Source organism: Ipomoea nil, unplaced genomic scaffold, assembly GCF_001879475.1.
Source record: "Ipomoea nil cultivar Tokyo-kokei standard unplaced genomic scaffold, Asagao_1.1 scaffold3399, whole genome shotgun sequence".
In the NCBI taxonomy this organism is placed as follows: Eukaryota; Viridiplantae; Streptophyta; class Magnoliopsida; order Solanales; family Convolvulaceae; genus Ipomoea; species Ipomoea nil.
Genome location: NW_017619827.1, coordinates 51,230 through 58,006, shown reverse-complemented (window position 1 = coordinate 58,006; position 6,777 = coordinate 51,230). Strand labels below are relative to the sequence as shown.

At 33.3% G+C, this 6,777-nt stretch overlaps 1 long non-coding RNA gene across 1 annotated transcript; it reads right to left on the bottom strand.

Annotated features, from left to right (window-relative positions):
* Window positions 1-4,070: 4,070 nt before the first annotated feature.
* LOC109171167 lies at window positions 4,071-4,957 on the bottom strand. Its single transcript, XR_002052544.1, has 3 exons — window positions 4,668-4,957; window positions 4,410-4,567; window positions 4,071-4,158 (listed from the first exon to the last, which is right to left on the bottom strand). It is a non-coding gene; the product is annotated as an uncharacterized LOC109171167 (long non-coding RNA).
* Between the last annotated feature and the right edge of the window lie 1,820 nt (window positions 4,958-6,777).

Genomic DNA, 6,777 nt, shown 5'->3' with positions numbered 1-6,777 from the left:
GGCTGGAAAATTTTAATCAAACATTTAGTCTATAATATGAGGGGCAAAATCATCTTTTGATCCTTTCTAGACTAAATGCTGGATTAAATTTTTCCAGCCAAATTTGACCGTCAATTTGGCCGGAGTGACCAAAATTGACAAAAATTACATAGTCAAGGTACTAAATTAACACTTTTAAAACTCAGGTGTTGAAATTAACAATGCCCCTATAGTCATGTGACAAAAATTGAAATTTTCTCATTAAGAATGCTTGTTCTTATTATTATTGGGTGTTTATATCACGGGAGTGAATATTCACTAGTGTTAGAGATTACGTGAGTAACTTTATACCATCTTTGCATTCTCACACTAGTTTAAACACATATTTAATATTGCACTTAAGATAGACACTTGGGGATTAAACACTTGAATCCCACAAATCTCATTCTCTCTCTAATGTTTTCAAAACCCCGATATTTTGCTTTGATTTATTTATTTATATATTGCAAACCATCCATCATAATCATTAGGATTAGCTTCATAAGAATTGGTTAGTAGCTAGTGCTTAATCCCCCACTTCCATGTGGATCGATTACCCGATATTCCGGGTATTATTTGTTTGAAAATATACTACAATTCAATTAACAAATTAAACTCGATCTTCTCTTTCTCTTAATATGATTTTTCTTTTGTTTAGATATTAAAGATCGTTCTTTGGGATGTCGATTTTACCCCTAAAATATAAAATTCAGCAACATTGCACCGTCAATTTGGCCGAAAGAACTAAAACTGATAAAAATAATAAAGTTAGGCATCAAAATTGAAAATATTTAAAATTGTGCACCAAAAGTGATAAGACCTTCAAAGTCATGGGACCAAAAGTGAAATTAATTTTTTGTAATAGCTTATTGCTCCAAAATGCTAAAATTCAAAGCGTTTTCGTTCAACATTTTGAGAAAAATAAATTATATTTTTAAAGGTCATTTTACATGTAATCAGCTATCAATTAACAGCTAATTTACCAAACATCTTTCTACAACAAGCTAATTTATAAAATCTAATCAGATGGTTCATATTTCTTAATCAGAAGGAAATAACTAAATGATGTTTAGTGTGTTAAAAATGAATATTAATGATGCATGAGGTTCTCAGTCTAAGAATCTAGCATAGATAAATTTGAATAAGCAATCAACCACTCTATCTCAACCCACAAACTGATACATGAGCATGCTATCCTTCGTCAATCTGAAAAGACTTCAAACTAAGCCAGTAATCTCACATTATATAACGTCTGTGGCATACAAAATATGGCCATTATAGCTGCATGATTGGTAATATATTTGACAGTTTCTGGACCTGGAATAATGTAATTAAATGCTAAGACTTTCAGAAACTATTTCCATATTTATAAGTTCTCTGGGTTCAAGAAAGACCAGCCAAGGGTATCATACAGGGGAACTAAAACATTTGAGGGTTAAGCTTGGCCTTTGGTGCCCGGCCAAACAACTTCTTAACTTCAAAGAATTTCTTAGTACACTCAACAGGGAGTTAGATTCTCCGACCATGATCTCTTCCACTTGATCGCCGGCCTTTGGAATTTTTGCAGGCATGGCATGTTGGTTACTCTTTTTACTCATTTTTTGATTTCTATTATTTCTCATTACACACTCAAGTTCATGAGAGCTGTTTCTTTTATATAATTTGTTAACATATATATGGGCCACATAATTTGTTCAATTTGGCACTCAAATAGCACGTATGATGCACAAAATAGATATAGAGAAATGAAATGCAACAAATAGATATTGTATGTGACAGTGGGTTAATAAAAAATCTAGTATCCACAAAAAAAAAAAATAAAATAAAACAAACAAGATGGCACAAGCACATCATTCTCATGGTTAATTGCTTTCTTAGAGTTAAGATTCTCGACTGCCGCCTTGAATTTACTACTCATTTTTTGTTTTTTGTTTTTTTTTTTTTTGTTCCCCACTACTGACTCATATTCGTAAGAGATGTTTCTTTCATAAATTTTGTAAAACTACAATTTTTCTTATAATTTTTTTTTCAAAATATATACATTTGTGTTCTACCCGCTACCTTCCACCTTGAAAACATCATCATTTAGCTAATGGAATTTCTAAATTTGCAATTTATTTGAATTTAAGACATTTAATATTTAACCTTTACTAGAGATAATCTTATATGAACAATTTGAATTCAGTTAAGAATCTAGGGCCACATGATCTCAGTTCAAATTTACTAAATTTGGTTCAAAGTATTGTCATAATATAATACCTCTAATATTCTTCACATATATTTATTCACAACACTCTCCCATGGATATTACTATCTCATGTTCACGCCTCGTTAAAAAGCACACTAGAAAACCCCAGTGAGAAAAACCTAGTTGGGGAGAAGAGAACTTGAATTATGTATGTTAAATTGTTAATGAGTTGTCTCGTTAAAAATATTCAATTAAAAAAATACTATCAAAGCTCAATCAAAGGAAAAACATTACATCAGTTGGTCTTCAATACCCAATCTTCAGGGTTGATCTAACCAAATGTCCTTCCCACTGGAGATAAAAATCTTCAAACCTACACTGCTTTAGTCTACGTACCACGAACATGAGGCAGTAACATAGTTTGAAGCCTTTGATGTAAGTCATTGATCTAAACTCACAAGAAGGAGAAGAAAGGACCATCATATCATTCCCAAGGTATAATGCTTTCTTAGAGTAAAGGACATCAATAACTATCTTGGAGTTCTTTAAAACCCATTTGAGGGTTAAGCTTGGCCTTTGGTGATCGAGCAACTTCTTCAGTTCAAAGATTTTTTTTTAGCACACTTTCACTAGTACAAAACTGCACATACGCGACCATTGTGAAAGAAATTACGCGACCATTGTGAAAGAAATTACGCGACCATTGTACAATGGTTGCCTATGAGAGGCTCGCGGAAAGCCATGAACTTTACGCGACCATTTTAAAATGGTCGCGCATTGTTAGTAATACGCGACCATTCTTGACAAAGAACGGTCGCGTATTGTTTCTTTTATTTTTTTATTCATATGTAATACGCGACCATTCTTGGATAGGAATGGTCGCGTATTGTTTTTATTTATTTTTAAATAAACTTTCTGCGACCATTCTTTGTATAAGAATGGTCGCGGATACTGTTTTTAAAATAATAAAAAAAAATTAAAACTATATTTATTTTAAAAATAATTTTTAATAAATTAATTAATTTAAAAACTCCCTAAATTTCTATTTAAAATCCTATACAAAATCTAATGTGCTATTTGATAAAAAGCATAGAATTCCAATCAGTGTATAACAAGAGCTGCAGCATTATCTAGCATTCTAGCTAATGAGTCATTAAAGTGTTCTATGCAAAAAATGCAGAAATAAGAGATGTATATCATAATTAATCACTTGCCCAAATCAAAAATTTTTTCATTTATAAAACCCAAATCAAATGTCTCTGAAGTTCATTTTAAAATAAAATCAAGATTTTGAACTCTGAAGAACAAAGTTATTGAACAAAAATATCAACCCGCATACTGGAGGAATACATGAAAACCCACACTATTCACCATTCAAGCTCAAAAAAGCTAAAAATGTTTAGTAACAACAAAGAAAATAAACACAAGAATAGCTTGTATTGAAGTATTAACGGCACTAAATACGAATAATATTGGAAACACCTGAACGGAGACGGTCGAATCTTCCCATATGTTATATTAATTCCAAAAAGTGGAATAAAGTGGAATAATTACCATCCCATATATAATCACCCCCACCCCATCACTATAGAAAATCAAGATTTACCAAGAAAGTTAAAAAGACAGTAAAGTAAACTACAGAGAAATTGGTTCTAATCTATTTCATTTAGTGCTGTATATGGTGGGAATGGCAGTTGTTGAACCAACCTTTTCTGAGAGCTTGGCTGGCAGAAACAAAAGGAGACAGCAGAGCCCAAGAGGAAGCCAAGATCAGTAATCAGCTTCCCCAGATTGCTTTGCTCCAGCAGATCCTTAAAGTCCAGGCCGCCCGCAAAATCCAGATTCCGGTGCCTAAGGATTGATTCATCCAGTTCTAGTGGTGGCTCGAGCCCGGAGAAATCAAGCCCTGTTCAAATGCCGGGTGCATCTCCTCATTTCATGAAGGGCACTGCCTGCTATGATGCAAAGAAGGAAAGTTTTCAGGTAAGTTTGAGCTTTTGACTCTTTTTTTTCTTTTTTTTTTTTTTTTTTTTTTTTTTTTTTTGGTGATAAGGTTGATGACAATGTATTGAATCTAACATGATTGTTTAATTCCAAGATGTCATGATCAATGATAATATATATAAATGGGGAATTGAACAGCAGGTATGTCAAGAAAAAATTAATAACTGAATAACTTGTGGCAGACTCGAAAACATTTTACCTCTTGAGCTGTATAGCAGGATGAAGAAATCTTGTGTTGTGGCAATTTGCTTGTAGTAAAATTTTGGTTTTTATGTCGTGTCAGGGAGGGATTGAATGCGATGATGTGAAGTCTGTTGATTCTTCAATATCGGTGAAGCATGACAGCAAAAGCAAGAACTTGAAAGGAGTCAGAAAGGTGATTTTAAAAGTTTTGGAAGCACAAGATCATTCAGGAGGGGGAGATCAAGGATCATGAAGCCAACTGTAAATCACTCACCTTGTTCAGTAGAGACATCGGAGGATTCCTCGCTTAATCAGATGAAGGCGGCGAGCTGCTCTGAAAGGAGGAAGGGCCATTTCCTCCGGGCAAGTCCTGGAGGTTCTGAATCTAGTTTCGATAGCAGTGATCAGAGTTCTTAGTCAAACTTGGCTGCTTCTTCTAGTGTGAAATCTTTTCAGACTTTGATGAGGAGTTTTAGCTTGAGATCTTTGAGGGTTAGTTTCAAATCCAGGAGGCGTTCTGGGAAGTTTCTTCCCGAGGCCAAAGCTGTGGATACAGCAACATGCTCTTCTACCATTAAGAACTCCAAGTTCCCTGAAAAGGTCGAGCTGCTACCCGGGCAAGCTGAATCGGAAAGAATTTCAGTGTATCGAGTTTGTTCATATCATCATTGTTCTCTTAATGGACATTCTCATGATTCACCATCAATCCCACCATAAAAAAAAAAAACAAATAAAACTTCTATGCATTATGATCTTATAATTGGAGACTTCAGTAAGTAATGAAATCAATAATTTTTATAGGATTTGCCATAAGGTGTGCTATGATCAAGCAGAGATCTTTTATTCATTTTTTGTTTTTCAGAATCACTAAAGGTCTCTCAAAATGATTAGTTGAAAGCTGCTACTAAAATTATTATTCATCCAAAAGTTACAATCTGCCAAAGATTGTGCGTTCTCCAGAATCACAAAAACTCTCTCAATCTTTTCTTTTTATACAAGTCAATAACTTATTAATTATTACTCCGCACTTGAAACTAGACTTCCCACAACATATTATTGCTTAATTCTTGTGTACCTTTGTGTAATGTTTTCTATAAATTTCCATTAAATCCCCAGCATTCGTATATATTGACATAAATAGAAAATACATATGCTACTAAAGTTTTGTACTTTTTCATACAAAAAGTATGTTCTTATATTACCAATAAATCTAACACATAACATATCTCCATTTACTTTGTGTTTAAGAAAGTACCAAAAGTGGATGAATACACAACCAAGATTGAAAGCTCTTGATATGTATGAAACCGGATGTTGTAAGATAAAATGCAGCCCTAAGAGAATCTGCACCAGTCTCAATTGTATTGCAAGATGATGAAGTGTTTGATCACCAAATAACTCCATTCAGTAAAATCTAATCTGTAATCTGACTCACCTGATCGTGAAGAAAAACAAATGTGCTAGTTAAACATTAAAGAATAAGGAAGGATCTCAATAACATGCCATTCACATTTGACCTCTCAAATTCAACATAAATAACATTTTGACAACAAACTCAAATATATAAGCACCTGCACCAGCGTGCCCCAGCTAAGGTAGATATCACTCCATCAATAGGCATGGCCTGTATTTCAAATACAGCACAGAAGATCCGTATAAAATCTTAATCCTAAGGTAAGAAACATCTTCCCTAATCAATTAATTCCATCAGACATTTGCGATAATTATTTGCCCCATAAAAATAGCTAAGGTGTTGTAAATTACTCATACTTCTAGTATCAAGTAAACAGAAACAAGTAACATAGTTTTCCCTTCTTGTGCCAAAGATATCAACTACAATACGACATATAATTGAAGATACTTACTTAGAACCACAGACATTAATGTATAAGGGAACAAATTAAAGCAAGCAAATTACCTGCATGGCAGTAGTAAACTCATTGAGCCCAAACCTATACTCACCAAGCATAGAAGAGGAGTAAGATTGAGTGATAAACTAGGCAGAAATTCATAATTTCTTCCCATCCAGATTAGAAACAATTTATTTAAGTTGGATGCCAAAAACTATATAAAACATAGAACACATCACGCTAGGAAAACTGCTAATAATAATCAACTTTTAAAAACTCCATTTAATAGATAGCATTGTAGCCCTAAGGAAGACTAGAACATGAAAGCATAGCTTCTTTTCAAAAGGATTTGGGGTCAAAACCATTTCTGAAGTTATTGTATTCATACACTGGTAGATTAATATGGGATATTGTATTCATGCTTTAGGTTGTCTGTCCTCTTTAGATAATCAAATATCTAATGTACCAATTAAAATTCTCAACAACATAGATGTTTTGATCATTTTCATAAGTAAAATACCAGGACTATTGCTA